The following is a 12,670-nucleotide window of genomic DNA, read 5'->3' as shown; positions in this document are numbered from 1 at the left end:
TGCGAAATATTAAAAATTAACATTAGAAAATAGTATAAGTGTAAAAACATAAAAAAAATTTTCGCACTTGCGAAATGGCGACAGCGTCAATTACTGGTATGAAAATGTTCAAAGCAAGATGGACACAGCGGCTCGTTGCACCTTTTGCAGATGTATTTTGTTTTTCTTTTGCAAGCTTTAGAGTGACATATTCGATCATTTGGTATATCAATTAGTTGTGACCAGTGCCCCCAATTATATATATATTTAGGGATTCTACAGTATTCACTGCCTTCCCTCGCTCAACCGTTTCCATCTCTCTCTGTTGTTCCATTCTCCATCGTTTAGGCCTCTCTTACTCATGACGTCGTCTACTTCGTTCCTCCAGGATTTTCGGGGTCGTCTTCTTTTCCTCCTTCCTATAGGGCTCCATTCAGTTATTCTCTTTATCCATCTGCTGTCGCTAGTTCTTCTTACATGTCCATACCACTTTAATCTTTTTTGTTCTATATATGTTAGTATGTCTGTTTCTATTGATGTTCTTTGCTTTATTTCGTCATTACTTCTCCTATCCATTCTTGTTACTCTGCAGCATCTTCGCAGGCATTCCGTCTCTGTTGCTACTATCTTACTGCTGTTTTTCTTGTTTATGATCCAATTTTCAGCCCCATATGTCATAATACTTCGCACTAATGTTTTATAAATCTGCGTTTTTGTCTTCATATTTAGGTGTCTATCCCACCATACTGAGTTAAGTTGTCGGATTGCTGTTCTTGTTTGTCCTAATCTTTGTGTAATTTCTTCCTCTGTTGTTGCCTTTTTCGTGATTATAAACCACAGGTATTTGAATTTATCCTTTTCTTTGATTGTTACGTTGTCATCAATCTGTAGATCTTCTATGTCTTCTTCACTTGTAGATAGGTACTCTGTTTTGACGATGAAAGTGAACCCACTTACTTTGTCTAATTTCAAAGGGTGCATGATGATTCGGTTTCTTCTACTTCAAAATAGGAGGTGGTGTACCAGACGAAGGTCTACCTCGTTTCGTTTATTTTCTTTCTGCGTTCTCAAATTTATTAATACTCTGGCAATACTTCAGCCATTACATGTTCGAGCGAATACATCTCTTCGTCGTTGTAATCAGATTTCAAATCTGAACCAAAGAATATAGACGCTTAAGCTTCTATATTCTTTGTCTGAACCTTCTGGTAAATCATAAATAATGTCATCATTGTCAATACCTATAAATTCTTCAGTTTCTGGTATTGGTAAACATAAAGATGTTTCATCCGTATTGTCGTCTTCATCGGCAAAAAGTACTTTCTGAAATAGAATAAAATTTCCCATTGAAGAAGTAATATTATGTCTATAAATAAAATTTATTCGTTTCCACTAAAATAATATAGGTAAGTACATAAAAAACTGCCGTCGAAAATCCCTAAATAAATATTAAATCTTTGACAAGAAAATAACAAAAAATGTGAACAAGAAACCTACTACCCCTCTAAAAATTACGCTCATAAAACATACTACAAGAGTGGGATTCTAAGTTACATATTGCTTGATGTCCACTCTAATGGACATGACTTCATGGTGATATTTTCAGTGAGTTTTTCAATTATTTTGAAATTATAACAAAGACTAATTGTGTAAAATACCTAAGTCTATAAGAAAAATATTTTCTTACCTTATTTTTGCTTTTCCATAGAAACTACGGACACTTATTTCGGGCAATTCACAGGTGGACATCGTTGTCAGGTGATTTATAGATACTAACAAACAAACTTTGACTTTCAAAATAAATATTGTAGATGGCGGTAGTAGTTCCTTGATTAGAGTCCACTAAAAGGGATTTCATGCATTTTGCACAAGTTTCATAGAATTAAAATATATTTTTTGGAGTTAAAAAATCTGTCCACTGGAGTGGATTCAATGCATGAGAGGGTTAAAGACAAAAAAGTTATGCATGAAAATAACCGTTGATTTAACTATGGACGATAAATAATCGTATCAGTTTTTGTTTTTCAAAATAGAAGCATTCTGGAGGTATTTAATAGTTATTTAACCAACAAGTGTATTAATAAGGGCGATTAACAATTGAGATATTTTAACGAGTGAGCGAAGCGAGCGCGTTAATGTTCGAGATTGTTAATCGCCATTTTAATTCACGAGTTCGTTACAAAACTTTTCTTTCGACCGTACTTTTCAGAAATAAAAATATATTAGTTTAAATATTTATTTACTTAACGATAAACAACAATTTTTTCAGCTTTCATTGACTTTATTCAAAGTTTCCTTAGTGGTAGTTTTATTATAGTAAACATTAATATTCGAAATGGTACAATTACTGAAATTAAAGGAAGATATTGATAAATGATTATCTGCTGTATAGCATTTTGACAAATTTATATTTAAATCTTCTTAGACCTCTGTAAATTCTGTGGTAGAAGTTAAATTCTGGTGTAGTTAAATTAAACTCTTCGTCAATATCCATCCTTTGATTTTTCAAATACACAGAATTTTAAACAATAAAGTAAATAATGACATACAATGACAGATAGTACTAACAGCGGCTACTTCATTTTAAATTAATTTTTTAGTGGGAATATAAATAGGTATATGTTTGGTTGCCTACACCACAGGTCACTGCCAATCACAGAGCGTTTAATTAATTTATGCAAGCAATGTATGTTGTGTTGCCTATAATAAAATCGTTCATTAATAGAAAATCATTCATTAATAGGGGTCGTTAATCAATGATTTTGAGGGTGTTAAAATTGATCATAAATGGACGGTCGACGGAAAAAAATTAATTACAATACGGCATCTTCAAAGATCTCTAGCTCCCTTGGAAAGCATTTTCGTACTATGTGAATTGGGTTAAATTATTCCTAAAGTTATCTGAAGAATCTCCGGTTTTCGTTTGTTAGGAGAGTTTCTGAACACCCTGTATATCTCTTGTTTCTCCAAATCGTTTTCTAAACTTTTAATTTTTGCAATAGCCCAAACCGAAAAGCATTTTTCTGATCATGGCGGCATTTTTGTAAAAAAACACTTAGTCCTGAAATATGCTCAACGATTGTATAAAAAATATTTTTGTCAGCTTTGATATTAGTGGAAAATTTTGTGTAATAGATGTTTTTTATCTAAAAATGTTCAAGTTAACCTACATTGCTGTTTATCCAAAAAAAAGAAAGTGTTTTGCTGAAATAATTACATGTTTTATATTGAATATGGACGGCTCAGAAAATTTTGACTACTTAATGAATACAAAGATGAACATTTGTTCTACAAAGCTGTTGTAGAATTCACGACAACAATGGTTGAAGTTTGTTATTTTTTGAGCCTCCATCGTATTTTGGCAAAATAATATTTCGTTTCCCTCTCCCCACAAACCGACTGCTTCCGACAAAACCTCCTCGCAAAAAGTGTTAAATGTACATACGAATCTTCTATCTCTTACGTGCTTCCTTGATAAGTATGTCGATTACTACTACCGCGTCCGATATTTGGATGTTGTTTTCTTTGGAAAAATGTTTTGTACAATACCTTTGTGAGTAGCTGCGACGCTACTTGAAACGGTTCACTTACAATGAAAAAACCTCCGGTTATAGGTGTAAATATATACATATATGTGAAGAATTTTCGGAAATTATCGTTATTTATTTTGATAACTTTAAAGAATTTTAAATTTAAAAACAAATATCTTATTTAAAAATTTAAGTACAATTTTTTTATGTTGCCTTCTATAAATTTATCAAGAATTGTTATAGTAAGGTTTATTACTATTTAAATTTAGATAAATCTAACCTAACATAACCTCAAATATAATACTTAATCTAAAATCTAAATGGTTCAAATTCCTTTCTGTCGTAGCTTACACATACAGATTGAACGAATTTAAAACGGAACATACAATTTAATATATGTCTGTTTGAACTGCATTTGAAATAGTGGACCAATATAAAACTTGGACAAAAATAAATCCATACCCGGTGATAGACATTGTATAAAATATTGTTCAGCTATCTGTCTCCTTTAAAGGAAAGAGAAGCTTGCCTAATAGTCGGAGAGATAGAGCCAAAATTTTGAACTGATCAGTAATATGACATTTCTCTATTGGAATATATTCATTGTAACTGGGTTAAGACTTTGCCTTACAGGCGGACGCCCCTCGTGGTACAGGGGGTGGCTATACAGGGATGAAGTTGTCATTTTTTTCGGAAAAATTAACGATCGATAATATGGCTGAAAATTTGCCCAGAGTAAGATCTTGGTATAACTAGACGAAATCCCAAAGGGCGGACGCGAGAGTGGATATATAAGGGGTGGCGGACAGGGGTGAAGTTGCAATTTTTTGGAGAAAAATTAACGATAAGTAATATGTCCGCCATTTTCGTGGCTCATTATTTAGCCCCTAAAAACTCTAAATCCAAAAGAGCGGACAGCTGGGTTGGTACAGAGAGACATAAAACGGGGTCAAATGTACCACTTGCCTGCGCAAGTGGTACATTTTCGGTAACAATTGGTCTCGGTAACAATTTTAAAACTGATTTTGTTATGATATTTTTATACCGATTGATTTGAAAATTTGTATGCTCACTTCTGTTACTATTCTGAAAAGCGTCAAGTAGAGTTTTCCTCAAAATTTTCCAAAAAAATTTCCGTAAATGAAAATTTTCGTAATTTTTTGAGGTAAAATCTAATTTGTAGAATCCTTTCGATTTTGGTATAACTGTCAGTTATACCATGATTTTTTTCCACAAATTTTCAAACGATTTTTCCGATAAGAAAAAAAATTTAGAAAAACTTTAAAAATTTCGTCATTTTTCTCACTCTCTTTGATGTCATCACATTCATCATCTTCGTCACTTTCACTTTCAATAATATCACATTCATTATCTGCTTCATTTTCAATCACTACTTCTCGAACTGATTCTGGCATCTGAGGTCCACTAAACCATTTGAATTTATATGTTTCATCTTCAAACTCCCAACCACGTTCTTCAACAATCAATTCTGTTGGTACTTTTTTATGAGCATTTGTCCAAATATGTGAAATATAATGAGCTCGCAGTAGATGTTGGTGTAATTCATCTTGACATGGTGGTAAGCTTAAAGCATCGAAATTTTTTAGTTTTTTTTTAAAAAGGCTCGTTCACATCATGCAACTTATACTGCCAGTTAAATAGTGAAAATCTGACATCGTTTACTTTTCTTTTTGGAATTGTTCTCGTCAGTCCTGTTCCATATAAGTGACATATGAAAGTTTCTAAGGTTTCAAAAACTTCATTACAATCGAAGTCAGTTTCACCAAGTTGGATAAAAGCATCTTGATACTTATTACATTTAGCGCATGCATCTAGAATTACTGATCTAAATGGAACGCGCATCATTATTTAAGTTTTTCTAATTTTTTTTTCTTATCGGAAAAATCGTTTGAAAATTTTTGGAAAAAAATCATGGTATAACTTACAGAAAATCGAAAGGATTCTACAAATTAGATTTTACCTCAAAAAATTACGAAAATTTTCATTTACGGAAATTTTTTTGGAAAAATTTGAGGAAAACTCTACTTGACGCTTCTCAGAATAGTAACAGAAGTGAGCATACAAATTTTCAAATCAATCGGTATAAAAATATCATAATAAAATCAGTTTGAAAATTGTTACAGAGACCTAAAATGCGCAGGCAAGTGGTACATTTGACCCCGTTTTATGGCTCTCTGTACCAACCCAGCTGTCCGCCCTTTTGGATTTAGAGTTTTTAGGGCTAAATAATGAGCCATGTAAATGGCGGACATATTACTTATCGTTAATTTTTCCCCAAAAAATTGCAATTTTACCCCTGTCCGCCACCCCTTATGTATTCACTCTCGCGTCCGCCCTTTGGGATTTCGTCTAGTTATACCAAGATCTTACTCTGGGCAAATTTTCAGCCATATTATCGATCGTTAATTTTTCCGAAAAAAATGACAACTTCATCCCCGTATAGCAACCCCTTGTACCACGAGGAGCGTCCGCCTGTAAGGCAAAGTCTTAACCCAGTTACAATGAATATATTCCAATAGAGAAATGTCATATTACTGATCAGTTCAAAATTTCGGCTCTATCTCTTGGACTATAAGGAAGCCATAGGTGGTTTGACAGCATAATAACTGCTTGTTTAGTCTAGTTTTCACAGTGATTCTAGGCAACCTATTTGGGTGGAGTTTTGACTTGTTCTTGAATGAATTCAGAATCCAGCAGCCCGCTGAAGTATTGGATTTTTATAATATAATTATTTGACAACCTTTTGTTGGCCAACCACCTAGAGCGGAGTTGAGCCGAAATACATTGATTTCGTATGTTCCGTTTTAAATTCGTTCAATCTGTATAATGAGTAACGCTGCCAATTCCAATTAAAAAAAGGTAAATAAATATTTATTGCTATAGTATATGGTTATAGAAGTTAGGATTCACCGAGAACTAATTAACAATCCACGATAATATAAACATATGCTTAGACGAAACTTCATCATTATCGTCGTCGTTGTTTAGCCTATTACGTCTACTGTTGAATTCAAAAGATACCACTCTATTTTGTTTCAGAACTACTTGATCCAGCTTCTTCTTACTCTTTTCGGATCATCCATCCAGAGTGTAGACGATCTTCCTTTACTTCTTTATTAGATTTAAATCGACTATTGAATACCTTCTTTGTCGACCATTTATCTTTTCTTCTTGTCACTTAGTTGGACTGTTTATATCTATATTCAGTTACAGTGATTTAGAACATAAATTTTTCTATTTTTCTCTTTTCAATTTGTTAACTGGTGATTTAGTAGTACAATCTTTTCCTCCTCTCTTACTCTATGAGTGGACTCATATGATTGTGGTTGATTGGTGTGGTTTTATCTTCTTGTTATGGCGCCTTATCCAATTAGTGGATGTTGGCGACAATTCTGGCATACTCCTCTCGGTCTTATGTGGCTCTAAAGAGTGCATGGCATCGAGGTTTGTCCAATCCCTTATGTTTTTAAGTCATGAGTATTTCTTTCTTACGATGACCCGTTTTCCTTCTATCTTCCCTTCCATAATAAGTTTTAAGAACTGGTACTTGGAATTTCGAAATATATGACCCAGATAAGCAGTTTTTCTTCTTTTTATTATTGGCAGCAATTCTCGTTCTCTGTCCATTTGATTTAAAAATTCGACATTTGTTGTGTGATCTGTCCAGGGAATTTTAAGTAGTCTTCTAAATACCCACATTTCAAAGGCCTCCAATCGGTTCATCACATTGGCCTTTATGGTCCAGGTTTCTACACCATATAGCAGTATGGAGTAAATGTAACATTTTAATGTGTGGTTTTATAGATTTTATGAATTCCAAACACATTCAGAAGCAAACATGGACAGACTACTTTCGATTCCTATTTGCTAAAGGTGACGATAATGAACCAGAAACATCAGAGAAACAGCATTGAGGAGAAAGAGTTAAAAGAAGCATTAAGGAAATTAAAAAAACAGAAAATCATCAGGAAAGGACAGAATACCGAACGAACTCCTAAAGTACGGAGGACCAAATCTCACCAAACCATTAAAACTAGTCTAGAAAATAATAGAACAAAATAGAATTCCTCAAGGATGGAGATCAAGCATCTTAATAAATCTCTCCAAAAATGGAGATAATTCGGACCAGGGAAATTATAGAGTAGGAAGCGAAAACGATGGAACGCCAACTTACTGAAGGCACATTGAAAGACAGACAGAGTCATGTCTACATAAAAAAAAGAATAACATAAATAATCCAAATCTACAATGTGAAATACGTTCTGGAAATCGACGAAAAATCTAGTACAAAGAACCTATTTCATTCCAGAGTTTCCTCAATGATGACTTCAATGACTAGATTTTTACCTTTTTCTACTTCCTCTTTGGATGCAGTCTCTAGTGGAGGTTGACGATGACTACTTCAAATTTATGTCTATCCTATGCATGTCTTATTAAGTTTCGGAGGTCAAGTCTTGTCCAATCCTTGATGTTGCGTAACCAGGTTATTTTTAGTCTACAAGGACCACGCTCGTGATCTACATATATCCATACATCTCAAAACTTCTTCATTTCTAACATGGACTTAACCTAACCCAATCTTACTTTTTTATGAAGTGTTTTCTCTGTGAAAACTCAGAGAAAGGAAAAACACTAGTTATTATGATTACTATTGCAGTAACTATAACTATTGTACAGTTAAAGACACATTAGGGTGAAATATGTCATGTTTGCGTAAAAACGGTGAAGAGTTTTAAAAAAATACAGTTTGATATAAGAATAACAAAAAATAACTTTCAGAAACCTTAAAATAAGTCATGAGAAGAAGGTTGATAAACTATTGAAGTATCACTTAACAAAACTACATCGACAAAAATAGAGAAAAAAGTTCACTTTTGAGTGTATTTCGTCGCTAAAATTACTTTGGTGTATTTTGTTATTTACTTAGAGTTTGACTTAGACTGTTTGCAGTACCAAACAGAGTTTTCAATGATTCCAATATAAATTTTCCATAAACAAATAACCTTACTAATTAAAGCGGATACTTAAAAATTAAAAAAGATGTAGTATTTCCTTCCTTTTTTTTGTCATGTCATTAAGATCGAAAGTGGCACCGATAAAAAATAATTTCCGTAAATTCTTATTATCCCTTTTTAACTAAACTGGAACCAAATATTTGTAAGCGTCCATGACTTTCATTTAAATCATTGTATCATAATACAGTAATTGTTTTAACCATTAGTAAATTATATAAAGTATGGCACTGTGTTTTAGCAGATTCAAATTTTTCATCCACGCACATTTTACAACAACTGTCCTGAAGTTAGCTTCTATAGTACGAGTTGTTTCAATACTCATCTTTATGTAATGTTTAATTTAATTCATTTACAATCTTTTAACACTAACACTAAAAACACAATTAATTTATAATATTAATTTACTTAACGCTAAAAATTTATTTTATCGACTGAGCCTATAAAATTTAATTTATCTTTAATATATGTTTCCGCCTGGCTCCCAAATTTCAAAGTCATGCACTCTCTCAAGTTTTTGGTTCTGGTATAGTATTGTAAATTTTTCTAGTCGGATTATTTATTAGATATATATTTAATATACGATAATAAGGAGTTGTTGTAACAGTATTTAAAGAATTTAATGTTTTTTATCTAGGATATTGATATTACAACTAACGACTGCCGAAAAAACAAAAATCAATTATACTTTTACGTAAGAGCTATCAAGTACGTCATTTTTTTAAATAGTTCAATCAAGTAAATTTATTTAAAACAAATGTAATAAAAAAACTACAATGGAAGTGGAAGAAGAAAGATTTATTGGATCTGAAGGAAAAAAGATGGAAATCTTTTGGACATATGATGAATTTACCCTCAAGGACGCTTAAAAAACGTTTTAGAGATACTTGAAAGAAGCCAGAAATGAACACAGATCTTGGATGGAGGTGTAAACGTTGGCAGATGATCTATAGAGATGAAGGTTATTAAGGTATATTGTGTTATCAACTGGGAGTTAAAGGAACTAACGGACCTTTTTTAAATAAATTATTTTTAATTCTAGTAGTAGTACAATGACCATTCAATCCTTTTTCTACTTCTCTAATAACATCCTCTGAGCTGTTAGAAGCCTCCTATATATCTAATATCGACCACTGACTTGCTTGGGGCCACCAGGTAATAATTATATATTTCTTCGGCCATTACCATCTACAATTCTTTAGTTTGTTTAACTATATGGTTATCTAGTTGCTATTCATTTGGAGCATGACATCATTTCCGGTCCAGTAGTCATTTTGTATATCTACTCTGGTCAAAAGTATCTGTAGGGTAAATGTTGGTCAATACATTATATATTCATCAATTTTTGTTGTATTGTACTACAGTATATAATCTAGCTTTAAGATAGAGAGCTAAATCCCACAATAAGGCAACATTATTTACCGTTTTTCATTCTTATATTTTCATTTTCATTTTCATTCTTATATTTCATTTTCATTCTTATATTTTCTCTAGGCCTACTCACTTCTATAGCATGTATCCGTTATTCTGTTTAACCACTACCACCCATTAGTCTTCATTTTGGTTACTCACTGATTGTCCAACCCTTTTCCTTCTTCTCAAATAACACAACCTGAGCTGTTAGAAGCCTGTTACTTCTCCAATAGCGTCACTGACCTGCTTCAGGCCACCAGGTAATAATTATTATTTCTTTAGCCATTATTACACTACAATTCTTCAGTTTGTTCATCTATCTAGTTATTTGATTTCTAATACTTCGCGTTATGACGTCATTTCCGATCCAGTAGTCATTTTGTATATCTACTCTGGTCAAAAGTATCTGTAGGGTAAATGTTGGTCAATACATTATATATTCATCAATTTTTGTTGTATTGTACTACAGTATATAATCTAGCTTTAAGATAGAGAGCTAAATCCCACAATAAGGCAACATTATTTACCGTTTTTCATTCTTATATTTTCATTTTCATTTTCATTCTTATATTTCATTTTCATTCTTATATTTTCTCTAGGCCTACTCACTTCTATAGCATGTATCCGTTATTCTGTTTAACCACTACCACCCATTAGTCTTCATTTTGGTTACTCACTGATTGTCCAACCCTTTTCCTTCTTCTCAAATAACACAACCTGAGCTGTTAGAAGCCTGTTACTTCTCCAATAGCGTCACTGACCTGCTTCAGGCCACCAGGTAATAATTATTATTTCTTTAGCCATTATTACACTACAATTCTTCAGTTTGTTCATCTATCTAGTTATTTGATTTCTAATACTTCGCGTTATGACGTCATTTCCGATCCAGTAGTCATTTTGTATATCTACTTCAGTCATAAGTCTGTTCTGAAGCCACATATTTAGAATCATTCAACCATTAATTAATTATCAACTTCTTTAACCGGTACCACCCAATGTTCTTCATTTTAGTTACTCACTGATAACCCAAAGAATGATGCAAACCACAGAGGAAAGCAATAGTATTAATTTGTCATTGTTGGAGAAAATTTATTCAGAGAATATCTTTATAGAATCATTACTAAGACCGTATCTAGATAAAAATGTGTTTTGTGTTTCACTAATACATCCTTAACAGTGTAAATTTGAAGCGAATAAGAAGAAAAGTCGAAAATTTAAAGTTTGTATAATTTCTATGGCTTACTTACAAAACTTTTAGTTTTTTTGGGTTCATGAAATGTTGTGGAATAGTTGTACCACCTTGTACGGTGTAATACTATGAATACTTGACCACTTTCTTTTCGCTCTTATTAATCGGGCTAATTTTTGTTAAATTAATAATTGTTTTTGAATTCAACTTGATAGTTTCTGCGTAAAACGCCATGGTTAGTATAACACAGTCTTATGTTTTCGTAAATACTTTAGTTCTTCTAAGGCAGTGCAGCAAATATTCTAAATTACCTACTCGGTAAACTTAAATTATTAGGTAAGGCGTATACTATTGTAAAAACTTTTTTATTGTTTATAAAACGGCTTCAAGATAAAATAGAGGCGTTCTAAACGGTAAGTAGTCATAAACTGCCACTGCTAACTCACACTCCATCACTGTTGATGTACTTGCAGAGCAATCCCTAGAAGAACTTTATTGAATAACAAGTTTTCGATATTAATTAACGTTAAAGAATAAAACATCCTTTTAGTTTTAGAAATATGGAACGTTCTTGCTGTATTATGGTTTTTCTTTCAATTTTTTGTTCTGTGTAATTTGTTATTGTTGGTAAAATTGCCTTCTTTTCTATAACTTCCCTAATAAAATTTCTCTACTTGTTTTTATCGTAGATCATACCAATATCTCTTCTAATAGTAAAGTTTTCTATCTTTCCGTGTTCTTCTTTCTAATTCCACTTGTCCTCTTGTTGACTCGTTCTCTCTTTTTGACACTTTCTTTTTATTCTATAAGTTTGGAGTCAATAACATGAAGTTAGATACTAATGATTATAAAAGAAGACATTAGAAACGCTAATTCAATTACATACTTGCAAAATATAGTACTCTAGTAAATGTGAAATAATCATTAATGACACGAGGCTGGTCTTCTTCTTCTTTGAGTACCGTGCCCAAGTTTTAGGCGTGAGTAGTTTCCATGACGATTTGCCGATATCGTTCTCGATCTTGTGCGGCATGTAATAATTTATCTGCTGATAAGCCAGTCCATTGTCGGAGCCATAAGTATTTCTTCCTACCAATTCCTTCTTTTCCGTCGATCTTTCCGTTGAGTATCAACTGCATTATCCTGTATCTGCTTCTTCTCATTATATGCCCCAGATATTACGAGGCTGGTATACACCGGCAAAACAAGTATTGGGCCATAAGAAATGCTTAAGACAGTTGTTGATTTGTAACAGAAGCACAAGGCAGGAGAAGTCTCATTGTAAGTGGAGTTTAATACAAGGACAGTTTGGTGTAAAATTCTCAATTCATAAGTGCCAAAGACAAGTACTACCTCGTCCAATGTAAGAAGAAGAACAAATCGTACTTTATCAATAATAAATTATCCTCCTCCTCCTTAGTCCTAATCCCTTTTGGGATGTGGTGACACCATCAGGCCTTTACAGTTTTTTCATGATTTCTCTCCATCCTTCTCTGTCCTGGGCTAGTTGTTCGGCTTCATGTAAC

The sequence above is a fragment of the Diabrotica undecimpunctata genome, chromosome 9 (genome assembly GCF_040954645.1).
Source record: "Diabrotica undecimpunctata isolate CICGRU chromosome 9, icDiaUnde3, whole genome shotgun sequence".
Lineage (NCBI taxonomy): Eukaryota > Metazoa > Arthropoda > Insecta > Coleoptera > Chrysomelidae > Diabrotica > Diabrotica undecimpunctata.
This window is presented reverse-complemented; position numbering follows the sequence as displayed.